General features: G+C 41.4%; 1 protein-coding gene across 3 annotated transcripts in view; it reads left to right on the top strand.

Annotated features, from left to right (window-relative positions):
* si:dkey-34e4.1 (carboxyl-terminal PDZ ligand of neuronal nitric oxide synthase protein) overlaps nt 1-16,099 on the top strand; it is a 428,423-nt gene that overhangs the window by 366,855 nt on the left and 45,469 nt on the right. Inside the window, exon 11 of one of the 3 annotated variants that reach the window (XR_008142865.1) lies at nt 11,426-12,173. The exons of the other annotated variants lie outside the window; for them this stretch is intronic. The gene's annotated coding sequence lies outside the window, so the exon portion shown is untranslated. The remainder of the gene's footprint in view (nt 1-11,425; nt 12,174-16,099) is intronic. 3 annotated transcript variants of the gene reach the window in all.

Here is a 16,099-nt window from a genome sequence, read left to right as displayed (position 1 = left end):
CTCTTAAAGGAGAGGACAGTCACACCCTCTGCAGTAGTTACTGTGGTCTCTTAAAGGAGAACAGAGTCATACACTCTGCAGTAGTTACTGTGGTTTCTTAAAGGAGAGGACAGTCACACCCTCTGCAGTAGTTACTGTGGTCTCTTAAAGGAGAAGAGAGTCATACACTCTGCAGTAGTTACTGTGGTCTCTTAAAGGAGAGGACAGTCACACCCTCTGCAGTAGTTACTGTGGTCTCTTAAAGGAGAGGAGAGTCAAACCCTCTGCAGTAGTAGACTGTTGTCACTTAAAGGAGAGGAGAGTAAAACCCTCTGCAGTAGTTACTGTGGTTTCTTAAAGGAGAGGACAGTCACACCCTCTGCAGTTGTTACTGTGGTTTCTTAAATGAGAGGACAGTCACACCCTCTGCAGTAGTTACTGTGGTTTCTTAAAGGAGAGGACAGTCACACCCTCTGCAGTAGTTACTGTGGTCTCTTAAAGGGAAGAGAGTCATACACTGCAGTAGTTACTGTGGTCTCTTAAAGGGAAGCGAGTCATACACTCTGCAGTAGTTACTGTGGTTTCTTATAGGAGAGGACAGTCACACCCTCTGCAGTAGTTACTGTGGTCTCTTAAAGGAGAGGACAGTCACACCCTCTGCAATAGTTACTGTGGTTTCTTAAAGGGAAGAGAGTCATACACTCTGCAGTAGTTACTGTGGTCTCTTAAAGGAGAGGACAGTCACACCCTCTGCAGTAGTTACTGTGGTCTCTTAAAGGAGAACAGAGTCATACACTCTGCAGTAGTTACTGTGGTCTCTTAAAGGAGAAGAGAGTCATACACTCTGCAGTAGTTACTGTGGTTTCTTAAAGGAGAAGAGAGTCATACACTCTGCAGTAGTTACTGTGGTTCTTAAATGAGAGGACAGTCACACCCTCTGCAGTAGTTACTGTGGTCTCTTAAAGGAGAGGAGAGTCAAACCCTCTGCAGTAGTTACTGTGATTTCTTAAAGGAGAGGAGAGTCAAACCCTCTGCAGTAGTAGACTGTTGTCACTTAAAGGAGAGGAGAGTAAACCCCTCTGCAGTAGTTACTGTGGTTTCTTAAAGGAGAGGACAGTCACACCCTCTGCAGTTGTTACTGTGGTTTCTTAAATGAGAGGACAGTCACACCCTCTGCAGTAGTTACTGTGGTTTCTTAAAGGGAAGAGAGTTATACACTGCAGTAGTTACTGTGGTCTCTTAAAGGGAAGAGAGTTATACACTGCAGTAGTTACTGTGGTCTCTTAAAGGGAAGCGAGTCATACACTCTGCAGTAGTTACTGTGGTTTCTTAAAGGAGAAGAGAGTCATACACTCTGCAGTAGTTACTGTGGTTCTTAAATGAGAGGACAGTCACACCCTCTGCAGTAGTTACTGTGGTCTCTTAAAGGAGAGGACAGTCACACCCTCTGCAGTAGTTACTGTGGTCTCTTAAAGGAGAACAGAGTCATACACTCTGCAGTAGTTACTGTGGTTTCTTAAAGGGAAACGAGTCATACACTCTGCAGTAGTTACTGTGGTTTCTTAAAGGAGAAGAGAGTCATACACTCTGCAGTAGTTACTGTGGTCTCTTAAAGGAGAACAGAGTCATACACTCTGCAGTAGTTACTGTGGTTTCTTAAAGGGAAGCGAGTCATACACTCTGCAGTAGTTACTGTGGTTTCTTAAAGGAGAGGACAGTCACACCCTCTGCAGTAGTTACTGTGGTCTCTTAAAGGAGAACAGAGTCATACACTCTGCAGTAGTTACTGTGGTCTCTTAAAGGGAAGCGAGTCATACACTCTGCAGTAGTTACTGTGGTTTCTTAAATGAGAGGACAGTCACACCCTCTGCAGTAGTTACTGTGGTCTCTTAAAGGAGAGGAGAGTCAAACCCTCTGCAGTAGTTACTGTGGTTTCTTAAAGGAGAGGAGAGTCAAACCCTCTGCAGTAGTAGACTGTTGTCTCTTAAAGGAGAGGAGAGTAAAACCCTCTGCAGTAGTTACTGTGGTTTCTTAAAGGAGAGGACAGTCACACCCTCTGCAGTTGTTACTGTGGTTTCTTAAATGAGAGGACAGTCACACCCTCTGCAGTAGTTACTGTGGTTTCTTAAAGGGAAGAGAGTTATACACTGCAGTAGTTACTGTGGTCTCTTAAAGGGAAGAGAGTTATACACTGCAGTAGTTACTGTGGTCTCTTAAAGGGAAGCGAGTCATACACTCTGCAGTAGTTACTGTGGTTTCTTAAAGGAGAAGAGAGTCATACACTCTGCAGTAGTTACTGTGGTTCTTAAATGAGAGGACAGTCACACCCTCTGCAGTAGTTACTGTGGTCTCTTAAAGGAGAGGACAGTCACACCCTCTGCAGTAGTTACTGTGGTCTCTTAAAGGAGAACAGAGTCATACACTCTGCAGTAGTTACTGTGGTTTCTTAAAGGGAAACGAGTCATACACTCTGCAGTAGTTACTGTGGTTTCTTAAAGGAGAAGAGAGTCATACACTCTGCAGTAGTTACTGTGGTCTCTTAAAGGAGAACAGAGTCATACACTCTGCAGTAGTTACTGTGGTCTCTTAAAGGAGAACAGAGTCATACACTCTGCAGTAGTTACTGTGGTCTCTTAAAGGAGAACAGAGTCATACACTCTGCAGTAGTTACTGTGGTCTCTTAAAGGAGAACAGAGTCATACACTCTGCAGTAGTTACTGTGGTTTCTTAAAGGAGAAGAGAGTCATACACTCTGCAGTAGTTACTGTGGTTTCTTAAAGGGAAGCGAGTCATACACTCTGCAGTAGTTACTGTGGTTTCTTAAAGGAGAGGACAGTCACACCCTCTGCAGTAGTTACTGTGGTCTCTTAAAGGAGAACAGAGTCATACACTCTGCAGTAGTTACTGTGGTCTCTTAAAGGGAAGCGAGTCATACACTCTGCAGTAGTTACTGTGGTTTCTTAAATGAGAGGACAGTCACACCCTCTGCAGTAGTTACTGTGGTCTCTTAAAGGAGAGGAGAGTCAAACCCTCTGCAGTAGTTACTGTGGTTTCTTAAAGGAGAGGAGAGTCAAACCCTCTGCAGTAGTAGACTGTTGTCTCTTAAAGGAGAGGAGAGTAAAACCCTCTGCAGTAGTTACTGTGGTTTCTTAAAGGAGAGGACAGTCACACCCTCTGCAGTTGTTACTGTGGTTTCTTAAATGAGAGGACAGTCACACCCTCTGCAGTAGTTACTGTGGTCTCTTAAAGGGAAGAGAGTTATACACTGCAGTAGTTACTGTGGTCTCTTAAAGGGAAGCGAGTCATACACTCTGCAGTAGTTACTGTGGTTTCTTAAAGGGAAGCGAGTCATACACTCTGCAGTAGTTACTGTGGTTTCTTAAAGGAGAGGACAGTCACACCCTCTGCAGTAGTTACTGTGGTCTCTTAAAGGAGAACAGAGTCATACACTCTGCAGTAGTTACTGTGGTCTCTTAAAGGGAAGCGAGTCATACACTCTGCAGTAGTTACTGTGGTTTCTTAAATGAGAGGACAGTCACACCCTCTGCAGTAGTTACTGTGGTCTCTTAAAGGAGAGGAGAGTCAAACCCTCTGCAGTAGTTACTGTGGTTTCTTAAAGGAGAGGAGAGTCAAACCCTCTGCAGTAGTAGACTGTTGTCTCTTAAAGGAGAGGAGAGTAAAACCCTCTGCAGTAGTTACTGTGGTTTCTTAAAGGAGAGGACAGTCACACCCTCTGCAGTTGTTACTGTGGTTTCTTAAATGAGAGGACAGTCACACCCTCTGCAGTAGTTACTGTGGTTTCTTAAAGGGAAGAGAGTTATACACTGCAGTAGTTACTGTGGTCTCTTAAAGGGAAGAGAGTTATACACTGCAGTAGTTACTGTGGTCTCTTAAAGGGAAGCGAGTCATACACTCTGCAGTAGTTACTGTGGTTTCTTAAAGGAGAAGAGAGTCATACACTCTGCAGTAGTTACTGTGGTTCTTAAATGAGAGGACAGTCACACCCTCTGCAGTAGTTACTGTGGTCTCTTAAAGGAGAGGACAGTCACACCCTCTGCAGTAGTTACTGTGGTCTCTTAAAGGAGAACAGAGTCATACACTCTGCAGTAGTTACTGTGGTTTCTTAAAGGGAAACGAGTCATACACTCTGCAGTAGTTACTGTGGTTTCTTAAAGGAGAAGAGAGTCATACACTCTGCAGTAGTTACTGTGGTCTCTTAAAGGAGAACAGAGTCATACACTCTGCAGTAGTTACTGTGGTCTCTTAAAGGAGAACAGAGTCATACACTCTGCAGTAGTTACTGTGGTCTCTTAAAGGAGAACAGAGTCATACACTCTGCAGTAGTTACTGTGGTCTCTTAAAGGAGAACAGAGTCATACACTCTGCAGTAGTTACTGTGGTTTCTTAAAGGAGAAGAGAGTCATACACTCTGCAGTAGTTACTGTGGTTTCTTAAAGGGAAGCGAGTCATACACTCTGCAGTAGTTACTGTGGTTTCTTAAAGGAGAGGACAGTCACACCCTCTGCAGTAGTTACTGTGGTCTCTTAAAGGAGAACAGAGTCATACACTCTGCAGTAGTTACTGTGGTCTCTTAAAGGGAAGCGAGTCATACACTCTGCAGTAGTTACTGTGGTTTCTTAAATGAGAGGACAGTCACACCCTCTGCAGTAGTTACTGTGGTCTCTTAAAGGAGAGGAGAGTCAAACCCTCTGCAGTAGTTACTGTGGTTTCTTAAAGGAGAGGAGAGTCAAACCCTCTGCAGTAGTAGACTGTTGTCTCTTAAAGGAGAGGAGAGTAAAACCCTCTGCAGTAGTTACTGTGGTTTCTTAAAGGAGAGGACAGTCACACCCTCTGCAGTTGTTACTGTGGTTTCTTAAATGAGAGGACAGTCACACCCTCTGCAGTAGTTACTGTGGTCTCTTAAAGGGAAGAGAGTTATACACTGCAGTAGTTACTGTGGTCTCTTAAAGGGAAGCGAGTCATACACTCTGCAGTAGTTACTGTGGTTTCTTAAAGGAGAAGAGAGTCATACACTCTGCAGTAGTTACTGTGGTTCTTAAATGAGAGGACAGTCACACCCTCTGCAGTAGTTACTGTGGTTTCTTAAAGGAGAAGAGAATCATACACTCTGCAGTAGTTACTGTGGTCTCTTAAAGGGAAGAGAGTCATACACTGCAGTAGTTACTGTGGTCTCTTAAAGGGAAGCGAGTCATACACTCTGCAGTAGTTACTGTGGTTTCTTATAGGAGAGGACAGTCACACCCTCTGCAGTAGTTACTGTGGTCTCTTAAAGGAGAGGACAGTCACACCCTCTGCAATAGTTACTGTGGTTTCTTAAAGGGAAGAGAGTCATACACTCTGCAGTAGTTACTGTGGTCTCTTAAAGGAGAGGACAGTCACACCCTCTGCAGTAGTTACTGTGGTCTCTTAAAGGAGAACAGAGTCATACACTCTGCAGTAGTTACTGTGGTCTCTTAAAGGAGAAGAGAGTCATACACTCTGCAGTAGTTACTGTGGTTTCTTAAAGGAGAAGAGAGTCATACACTCTGCAGTAGTTACTGTGGTTCTTAAATGAGAGGACAGTCACACCCTCTGCAGTAGTTACTGTTGTCTCTTAAAGGAGAGGAGAGTAAAACCCTCTGCAGTAGTTACTGTGGTTTCTTAAAGGAGAGGACAGTCACACCCTCTGCAGTTGTTACTGTGGTTTCTTAAATGAGAGGACAGTCACACCCTCTGCAGTAGTTACTGTGGTCTCTTAAAGGGAAGAGAGTTATACACTGCAGTAGTTACTGTGGTCTCTTAAAGGGAAGCGAGTCATACACTCTGCAGTAGTTACTGTGGTTTCTTAAAGGAGAAGACAGTCACACCCTCTGCAGTAGTTACTGTGGTCTCTTAAAGGAGAGGACAGTCACACCCTCTGCAGTAGTTACTGTGGTCTCTTAAAGGAGAACAGAGCCATACACTCTGCAGTAGTTACTGTGGTTTCTTAAAGGGAAGCGAGTCATACACTCTGCAGTAGTTACTGTGGTTTCTTAAAGGAGAAGAGAGTCATACACTCTGCAGTAGTTACTGTGGTCTCTTAAAGGGAAGAGAGTCAAACCCTCTGCAGTAGTTACTGTGGTCTCTTAAAGGGAAGCGAGTCATACACTCTGCAGTAGTTACTGTGGTTTCTTAAAGGAGAGGACAGTCACACCCTCTGCAGTAGTTACTGTGGTCTCTTAAAGGAGAACAGAGTCATACACTCTGCAGTAGTTACTGTGGTCTCTTAAAGGGAAGCGAGTCATACACTCTGCAGTAGTTACTGTGGTTTCTTAAAGGAGAAGAGAGTCATACACTCTGCAGTAGTTACTGTGGTTTCTTAAAGGAGAAGAGAGTCATACACTCTGCAGTAGTTACTGTGGTTCTTAAATGAGAGGACAGTCACACCCTCTGCAGTAGTTACTGTGGTCTCTTAAAGGAGAGGAGAGTCAAACCCTCTGCAGTAGTTACTGTGGTTTCTTAAAGGAGAGGACAGTCACACCCTCTGCAGTTGTTACTGTGGTTTCTTAAATGAGAGGTCAGTCACACCCTCTGCAGTAGTTACTGTGGTCTCTTAAAGGAGAACAGAGTCATACACTCTGCAGTAGTTACTGTGGTCTCTTAAAGGGAAGCGAGTCATACACTCTGCAGTAGTTACTGTGGTTTCTTAAATGAGAGGACAGTCACACCCTCTGCAGTAGTTACTGTGGTCTCTTAAAGGAGAGGAGAGTCAAACCCTCTGCAGTAGTTACTGTGGTTTCTTAAAGGAGAGGAGAGTCAAACCCTCTGCAGTAGTAGACTGTTGTCTCTTAAAGGAGAGGAGAGTAAAACCCTCTGCAGTAGTTACTGTGGTTTCTTAAAGGAGAGGACAGTCACACCCTCTGCAGTTGTTACTGTGGTTTCTTAAATGAGAGGACAGTCACACCCTCTGCAGTAGTTACTGTGGTCTCTTAAAGGGAAGAGAGTTATACACTGCAGTAGTTACTGTGGTCTCTTAAAGGGAAGCGAGTCATACACTCTGCAGTAGTTACTGTGGTTTCTTAAAGGAGAAGAGAGTCATACACTCTGCAGTAGTTACTGTGGTTCTTAAATGAGAGGACAGTCACACCCTCTGCAGTAGTTACTGTGGTTTCTTAAAGGAGAAGAGAATCATACACTCTGCAGTAGTTACTGTGGTCTCTTAAAGGGAAGAGAGTCATACACTGCAGTAGTTACTGTGGTCTCTTAAAGGAGAGGACAGTCACACCCTCTGCAGTAGTTACTGTGGTTTCTTAAAGGAGAAGAGAATCATACACTCTGCAGTAGTTACTGTGGTCTCTTAAAGGGAAGAGAGTCATACACTGCAGTAGTTACTGTGGTCTCTTAAAGGGAAGCGAGTCATACACTCTGCAGTAGTTACTGTGGTTTCTTATAGGAGAGGACAGTCACACCCTCTGCAGTAGTTACTGTGGTCTCTTAAAGGAGAGGACAGTCACACCCTCTGCAATAGTTACTGTGGTTTCTTAAAGGGAAGAGAGTCATACACTCTGCAGTAGTTACTGTGGTCTCTTAAAGGAGAGGACAGTCACACCCTCTGCAGTAGTTACTGTGGTCTCTTAAAGGAGAACAGAGTCATACACTCTGCAGTAGTTACTGTGGTCTCTTAAAGGAGAAGAGAGTCATACACTCTGCAGTAGTTACTGTGGTTTCTTAAAGGAGAAGAGAGTCATACACTCTGCAGTAGTTACTGTGGTTCTTAAATGAGAGGACAGTCACACCCTCTGCAGTAGTTACTGTGGTCTCTTAAAGGAGAGGAGAGTCAAACCCTCTGCAGTAGTAGACTGTTGTCTCTTAAAGGAGAGGAGAGTAAAACCCTCTGCAGTAGTTACTGTGGTTTCTTAAAGGAGAGGACAGTCACACCCTCTGCAGTTGTTACTGTGGTTTCTTAAATGAGAGGACAGTCACACCCTCTGCAGTAGTTACTGTGGTCTCTTAAAGGGAAGAGAGTTATACATTGCAGTAGTTACTGTGGTCTCTTAAAGGGAAGCGAGTCATACACTCTGCAGTAGTTACTGTGGTTTCTTAAAGGAGAAGAGAGTCATACACTCTGCAGTAGTTACTGTGGTTCTTAAATGAGAGGACAGTCACACCCTCTGCAGTAGTTACTGTGGTCTCTTAAAGGAGAGGACAGTCACACCCTCTGCAGTAGTTACTGTGGTCTCTTAAAGGAGAACAGAGCCATACACTCTGCAGTAGTTACTGTGGTTTCTTAAAGGGAAGCGAGTCATACACTCTGCAGTAGTTACTGTGGTTTCTTAAAGGAGAAGAGAGTCATACACTCTGCAGTAGTTACTGTGGTCTCTTAAAGGGAAGAGAGTCAAACCCTCTGCAGTAGTTACTGTGGTCTCTTAAAGGGAAGCGAGTCATACACTCTGCAGTAGTTACTGTGGTTTCTTAAAGGAGAGGACAGTCACACCCTCTGCAGTAGTTACTGTGGTCTCTTAAAGGAGAACAGAGTCATACACTCTGCAGTAGTTACTGTGGTCTCTTAAAGGGAAGCGAGTCATACACTCTGCAGTAGTTACTGTGGTTTCTTAAAGGAGAAGAGAGTCATACACTCTGCAGTAGTTACTGTGGTTTCTTAAAGGAGAAGAGAGTCATACACTCTGCAGTAGTTACTGTGGTTCTTAAATGAGAGGACAGTCACACCCTCTGCAGTAGTTACTGTGGTCTCTTAAAGGAGAGGAGAGTCAAACCCTCTGCAGTAGTTACTGTGGTTTCTTAAAGGAGAGGACAGTCACACCCTCTGCAGTTGTTACTGTGGTTTCTTAAATGAGAGGACAGTCACACCCTCTGCAGTAGTTACTGTGTTCTCTTAAAGGGAAGAGAGTTATACACTGCAGTAGTTACTGTGGTTTCTTAAAGGAGAAGAGAGTCATACACTCTGCAGTAGTTACTGTGGTTTCTTAAAGGAGAAGAGAGTCATACACTCTGCAGTAGTTACTGTGGTTCTTAAATGAGAGGACAGTCACACCCTCTGCAGTAGTTACTGTGGTTTCTTAAAGGAGAAGAGAATCATACACTCTGCAGTAGTTACTGTGGTCTCTTAAAGGGAAGAGAGTCATACACTGCAGTAGTTACTGTGGTCTCTTAAAGGGAAGCGAGTCATACACTCTGCAGTAGTTACTGTGGTTTCTTATAGGAGAGGACAGTCACACCCTCTGCAGTAGTTACTGTGGTCTCTTAAAGGAGAGGACAGTCACACCCTCTGCAGTAGTTACTGTGGTCTCTTAAAGGAGAACAGAGTCATACACTCTGCAGTAGTTACTGTGGTCTCTTAAAGGGAAGCGAGTCATACACTCTGCAGTAGTTACTGTGGTTTCTTAAAGGAGAGGACAGTCACACCCTCTGCAGTAGTTACTGTGGTTTCTTAAAGGAGAAGAGAGTCATACACTCTGCAGTAGTTACTGTGGTCTCTTAAAGGGAAGAGAGTCAAACCCTCTGCAGTAGTTACTGTGGTCTCTTAAAGGGAAGCGAGTCATACACTCTGCAGTAGTTACTGTGGTTTCTTAAAGGAGAGGACAGTCACACCCTCTGCAGTAGTTACTGTGGTTTCTTAAAGGAGAAGAGAGTCATACACTCTGCAGTAGTTACTGTGGTCTCTTAAAGGGAAGAGAGTCAAACCCTCTGCAGTAGTTACTGTGGTCTCTTAAATGGAAGCGAGTCATACACTCTGCAGTAGTTACTGTGGTTTCTTAAAGGAGAGGACAGTCACACCCTCTGCAGTAGTTACTGTGGTCTCTTAAAGGAGAAGAGAGTCACACCCTCTGCAGTAGTTGCTGTGGTCTCTTAAAGGAGAGGACAGTCACACCCTCTGCAGTAGTTACTGTGGTCTCTTAAAGGAGAAGAGAGTCACACCCTCTGCAGTAGTTACTGTGGTTTCTTAAAGGAGAGGACAGTCACACCCTCTGCAGTAGTTACTGTGGTTTCTTAAAGGAGAAGAGAGTCAAACACTCTGCAGTAGTTACTGTGGTTTCTTAAAGGAGAAGAGAATCATACACTCTGCAGTAGTTACTGTGGTCTCTTAAAGGGAAGAGAGTCATACACTGCAGTAGTTACTGTGGTCTCTTAAAGGGAAGCGAGTCATACACTCTGCAGTAGTTACTGTGGTCTCTTAAAGGAGAAGAGAGTCATACACTCTGCAGTAGTTACTGTGGTTTCTTAAAGGAGAAGAGAATCATACACTCTGCAGTAGTTACTGTGGTCTCTTAAAGGGAAGAGAGTCATACACTGCAGTAGTTACTGTGGTCTCTTAAAGGGAAGCGAGTCATACACTCTGCAGCAGTTACTGTGGTTTCTTAAAGGAGAAGAGAATCATACACTCTGCAGTAGTTACTGTGGTTCTTAAATGAGAGGACAGTCACACCCTCTGCAGTAGTTACTGTGGTTTCTTAAAGGAGAGGACAGTCACACCCTCTGCAGTAGTTACTGTGGTTTCTTAAAGGAGAAGAGAGTCATACACTCTGCAGTAGTTACTGTGGTTCTTAAATGAGAGGACAGTCACACCCTCTGCAGTAGTTACTGTGGTTTCTTAAAGGAGAAGAGAATCATACACTCTGCAGTAGTTACTGTGTTCTCTTAAAGGGAAGAGAGTTATACACTGCAGTAGTTACTGTGGTTTCTTAAAGGAGAAGAGAGTCATACACTCTGCAGTAGTTACTGTGGTTTCTTAAAGGAGAAGAGAGTCATACACTCTGCAGTAGTTACTGTGGTTCTTAAATGAGAAGAGAGTCACACCCTCTGCAGTAGTTACTGTGGTTTCTTAAAGGAGAAGAGAATCATACACTCTGCAGTAGTTACTGTGGTCTCTTAAAGGGAAGAGAGTCATACACTGCAGTAGTTACTGTGGTCTCTTAAAGGGAAGCGAGTCATACACTCTGCAGTAGTTACTGTGGTTTCTTATAGGAGAGGACAGTCACACCCTCTGCAGTAGTTACTGTGGTCTCTTAAAGGAGAGGACAGTCACACCCTCTGCAATAGTTACTGTGGTTTCTTAAAGGGAAGAGAGTCATACACTCTGCAGTAGTTACTGTGGTCTCTTAAAGGAGAGGACAGTCACACCCTCTGCAGTAGTTACTGTGGTCTCTTAAAGGAGAACAGAGTCATACACTCTGCAGTAGTTACTGTGGTCTCTTAAAGGGAAGCGAGTCATACACTCTGCAGTAGTTACTGTGGTTTCTTAAAGGAGAGGACAGTCACACCCTCTGCAGTAGTTACTGTGGTCTCTTAAAGGGAAGAGAGTCAAACCCTCTGCAGTAGTTACTGTGGTCTCTTAAAGGGAAGAGAGTCATACACTCTGCAGTAGTTACTGTGGTCTCTGTGCTCTGTGTGATTTGTGCAGAGATACAGAGCCTTACCGCAGTCTAATTGTTCTCTGTCTTTGGCACAGGTGTGAGGAACCCCTCTTGCTCATCCTCGTCTTAATCTAACCCTTCCATCCCTAACCAGTAACCTCCCCCATCCCTAACCAGTAACCTCCCCATCCCTAACCAGTAACCTCCCCCATCCCTAACCAGTAACCTCCCCCATTCCTAACCAGTAACCTCCCCCATTCCTAACCAGTAACCTCCCCCATCCCTAACCAGTAACCTCCCCCATTCCTAACCAGTAACCTCCCCTATTCCTAACCAGTAATCTCCCCCATCCCTAACCAGTAACCTCCCCCATCCCTAACCAGTAACCTCCCCCATTCCTAACCAGTAACCTCCCCCATTCCTAACCAGTATCCTTCCCCATTCCTAACCAGTAACCTCCCCCATTCCTAACCAGTAACGTCCCCCATCCCTAACCAGTAACCTCCCCCATTCCTAACCAGAAACCTCCCCCATTCCTAACCAGTAACCTCCCCCATTCCTAACCAGTAATCTCCCCCATCCCTAACCAGTAACCTCCCCCACCCCTAACCAGTAAACTCCCCCATTCCTAACCAGTAACCTCCCCCATTCCTAACCAGTAACCTCCCCCATTCCTAACCAGTAACCTCCCCCATCCCTAACCAGTAACCTCCCCCTATTCCTGATTCCTGTGGTGCACCAGCCCGTCTCTCTGGGAGCCTTGGGGGCCCACTGATAACAGAACCATAGCCAGCCTAGCTCTCCCCTCCTCTCCTTTCATCTTCTCTCCTCCTCTCTGTGGATGTGAGTATACAGTCCTCCGGCATGTGAAACGTTGTATATGAAACAAGCATGGGGCTGTGTTGTACAACGGCATGTGTGGGCAGTGGTGCCCCTCTTAAAATACCTCTGTGCACGTTTCATTTACTAAACGCATGCCTGTCCTGTGTCACCCTTGGGAAGTGTGTAGGACAGGCTATCATATCAGGCCACTCATGATTACTGCATATTAACATATGTGTGCAATCATCATCATTTTAGCATATATTATAATCATCATCATATTAGCATAGTTGTAATTATCATCGTGTTATCATAGATGTAATCATCATCATATTAGCATAGATGTAATCATTATCATGTTATCATAGATGTAATCATCATCATATTAGCATAGGTGTAATCATCATTGTGTTAGCATAGATATAATCATCATATTAGCATAGATGTCATCATCATCATGTTAGCATAGATGTAATCATCATCGTGTTAGCATAGATGTAATCATTATTGTGTTAGCATAGATGTAATCATCATTATGTTATCATAGTTGTAATCATCATCATAATAGCATAGATGTAATCATCATTGTGTTAGCATAGATATAATCATCATATTAGCATAGATGTCATCATCATCATGTTAGCATAGATGTAGTCATCATATTAGCATAGATGAATCATCATCATATTAGCATAGATGTAATCATCATCATGTTAGCATAGATGTAATCATCATCATATTAGCATAGATGTAATCATCATCATGTTATCATAGATGTAATCATCATCATATTAGCATAGATGAATCATCATCATATTAGCATAGATGTAATCATCATCATATTAGCATAGATGTAATCATCATCATATTAGCATAGATGTAATCATCATCATGTTAGCATAGATGTAATCATCATCATGTTATCATAGATGTAATCATCATATTAGCATAGATGTAATCATCATCATGTTATCATAGATGTAATCATCATCATATTAGCATAGATGTAATCATCATCATGTTAGCATAGATGTAATCATCATTATGTTATCATAGATGTAATCATCATCATATTAGCATAGTTGTAATCATCATCATATTAGCATAGATGAATCATCATCATATTAGCATAGATGTAATCATTATTGTGTTAGCATAGATGTAATCATCATCATGTTATCATAGTTGTAATCATCATCATAATAGCATAGATGTAATCATCATCGTGTTATCATAGATGTAATCGTCATATTAGCATAGATGAAATCATCATCATATTAGCATAGATGTCACCGTCATTGTGTTAGCATAGATGTAGTCATCATATTAGCATAGATGAATCATCATCATATTAGCATAGATGTCATCATCATCATGTTAGCATAGATGTAAGCATCATCATGTTAGCATAGATGTAATCATCATCATGTTAGCATAGATGTAGTCATCATATTAGCATAGATGTAATCATCATTGTGTTAGCATAGATATAATCATCATATTAGCATAGATGTCATCATCATCATGTTAGCATAGATGTAATCATCATTGTGTTAGCATAGATGTAGTCATCATATTAGCATAGATGAATCATCATCATATTAGCATAGATGTCATCATCATCATGTTAGCATAGATGTAATCATCATTATGTTATCATAGTTGTAATCATAATCATGTTAGCATAGTTGTAATCATCATCATGTTAGCATAGATGTAGTCATCATATTAGCATAGATGTAAGCATCATCATGTTAGCATAGATGTAGTCATCATATTAGCATAGATGTAAGCATCATCATGTTAGCATAGATGTATTTATTATCATGTTATCATAAATGTAATCATCATCATGTTATCATAAATGTAATCATCATCATGTTAGATAGATGTAGTCATCATATTAGCATAGATGTAAGCATCATCATGTTATCATAGATGTAGTCATCATATTAGCATAGATGTAAGCATCATCATGTTAGCATAGATGTAATCATCATCATGTTATCATAGATGTATTTATTATCATGTTATCATAAATGTAATCATCATCATGTTATCATAGATGTAATCATCATCGTGTTAGCATAGATGTAATCATCATCGTGTTAGCATAGATGTAATCATCATCATGTTATCATAGATGTATTTATTATCATGTTATCATAAATGTAATCATCATCATGTTATCATAGATGTAATCATCATCGTGTTAGCATAGATGTAATCATCATCATGTTATCATAGATGTAATCATCATCATGTTATCATAGATTTTTTATTTTATTTTTTTATTTACCTTTATTTAACTAGGCAAGTCAGTTAAGAACAAATTCTTATTTTCAATGACGGCCTGGGAACAGTGGGTTAACTGGTCTAGGAACAGTGGGTTAACTGGTCTAGGAACAGTGGGTTAACTGGTCTAGGAACAGTGGGTTAACTGGTCTAGGAACAGTGGGTTAACTGGTCTAGGAACAGTGGGTTAACTGCCTGTATTTGTATTGTATTTGTATTTATCATCATGTTATCATAGATGTAATCATCATGTTATCATAGATGTAATCATCGTGTTATCATAGATGTAATCATCATCATGTTATCATAGATGTTATCATAGATGTAATCATCATCATGTTATCATAGATGTAATCATCATCATGTTATCATAGATGTAATCATTGTGTTATCATAGATGTAATCATCATCGTGTTATCATAGATGTAATCATCGTGTTATCATAGATGTAATCATCGTGTTATCATAGATGTAATCATCATCATGTTATCATAGATGTAATCATTGTGTTATCATAGGTGTAATCATTGTGTTATCATAGATGTAATCATCATGTTATCATAGATGTAATCATCGTGTTATCATAGATGTAATCATCATCATGTTATCATAGATGTAATCATCGTGTTATCATAGATGTAATCGTCGTGTTATCATAGATGTAATCATCATCATGTTATCATAGATGTAATCATTGTGTTATCATAGATGTAATCATTGTGTTATCATAGATGTAATCATCGTAAATGGCATATATTATCGTGTTATCATAGATGTAATCATCATCATGTTATCATAGATGTAATCATCATCATGTTATCACAGATGTAATAATCATGTTATCATAGATGTAATCATCATCATGTTATCATAGGTGTAATCATCATCATGCTATCCTAGATTAAATTTGTATTTATTTATTTAACATGTATTTAACCAGGAAGGGCTCATTGAGATTTAAAATCTCTCTTTCAAGAGCGTCCTGGCCAAGATAGGCAGCACCAAGTCATTACAAAAATTACAGACAAACAACATGAAAAACTAGTAATCTAGTAAAAACCATAGAATTCACAAGAGTATAACAAAATCAAAAACAGCAAATTAAAAACATTGACAGGTCAGGGAATCAGTCTCAAAATCCTTCATCAGTGATTTAAAAATACCAATCGGGACAAGTTCTTCCAGTTTAAAAGTATTTTGTAAGGCTTTCCAAGATGATGGCGCAGAGTACATAAAAGCCCTTTTACCAAATTCAGTTCGTACATTTGGAACAGTTAGCAGGATAAAGAGTACGAAGAGAGATGGTAAAAAAAAAAAAAAGATGGTAAACCCCAAATGGCTTTGTAAATAAAAGTATACCAGTGCCTGAGCCTACGAGTGAATAGAGAAGGCCAGCCAACCCTAGTATACAAAGTGCAGTGGTGTGTAAGGGTTTTGCAGTTTAAAATAAATCTCAAAGTGCCATGGTAAAGGGTGTCAATTGATCTCAAACACTGAGCGGAAGCATTCATATAAAATATCCCCATAGTCTAGTAAAGACATAAATCTAGCCTTATTCCTAAAATAAAATCCCAATTTCAGCTTCATATTTTTGAATATGCAATTTAAAAGAGAGACCGTCATCAATTAAAATTCCAAGATATTTATATGAG

Source organism: Oncorhynchus keta, chromosome 9 (assembly GCF_023373465.1).
Source record: "Oncorhynchus keta strain PuntledgeMale-10-30-2019 chromosome 9, Oket_V2, whole genome shotgun sequence".
NCBI lineage: Eukaryota > Metazoa > Chordata > Actinopteri > Salmoniformes > Salmonidae > Oncorhynchus > Oncorhynchus keta.
The sequence above is the reverse complement of the archived record's forward strand: the minus strand, read 5'-3'. Positions and strand labels throughout refer to the sequence as shown.